We start from the raw sequence: 1229 nt of genomic DNA, 5'->3' as shown, positions 1-1229 counted from the left end.
CTACGTTTTTTATATAGTAAAGTACTATTAAATAAATTATAATTAATTTAATAAACTATTCGTAATTTTACAATTTAATTACTTAAATTTAGATATATATAATTTAATTTTTAAAATAAATATATAATTATTAATAGAATTAATTAGGTAATTATTGTACGCTTAGAAAAGTTAACCACTTATAAGTAAATAGAAGAATTTATAAAATTATAAAGGTAGGCGGTCCGAAGTTTATACAGCAGGGCTAAACTTACTTCAAAATATATATTTACTTTCCCTTCCTAAATTCTTTAAAATATAGTCGGTAGGAGGATAGGAAAATATAAAATACTTTTCGTATATTATTTATACGCCCTAAGAGGAGGCTTAATATAGAAGGTTCTATTTAAAAGCTTCCTTAATTAATTAGTACCCTTAGCGGTTTATAAATAAGTTTAACTAATAGTTAATTATTTATAGAGCTTACTCTTCGGCATTTATAGGGTATTTTCTAATATTTATAGGATTTTCTTAAATACTGCCCGGTAGAGGTAGAGTCCTTACTAGAACAATATTAAGGTAGTTTATACTATTAATATTAATTCCCTAGTAAACTATAGGGAGTTATATAATAATAATACTCTATAAATTAGAATTTAATTTCCTTTATAAATTATTATAGGAAGGTATTTAAATTATAAATTAGAGTAACCCTCTTATAGAAGGCTTCTAGGTAGAATAGGCCTTATACATCCTTATTTATATTTATAAAAGGGAATTAGAGGTAAGGACGATTAAATAATTTTATTATTCGTTCTTTCCTATTACTCTCCGCCGCTCCTTCTTATATACCTTCTAATTTCGAATTTAGGGATAGTATAGCCTAACGGTTTAAATTACAACTTTTTAACTCCCGTAAAATTCCTTAGTATAGAAAATTTTAAAAATCGATTTATAATTATCTAACTACCTAATTAAATTGTACCTTCTTAAGAATTTCGCTCCAAATTTATAAAAATTACACCTTCCTCGTTAAATTAATTACACTTTCCTTATCTACCCGGTTATTCCTATTTACTTTATACTCGGTAAATACTACCCGCCTACTACTTTTTTCTTTTTAATTTTAATTTTATTTTTCTTATATAGGTTTATTATACTTACCCTATAATTCTTACTTACCCTATACTTAATAAACGCTACCTATTTATAATTTTCCTTTTTAAAACTTCGGTTTCTAAAGGTCGATT

Source organism: Neurospora crassa, assembly GCF_000182925.2.
Source record: "Neurospora crassa OR74A unplaced genomic scaffold supercont12.15, whole genome shotgun sequence".
NCBI lineage: Eukaryota > Fungi > Ascomycota > Sordariomycetes > Sordariales > Sordariaceae > Neurospora > Neurospora crassa.
Note: the sequence above shows the minus strand (reverse complement) of the source record.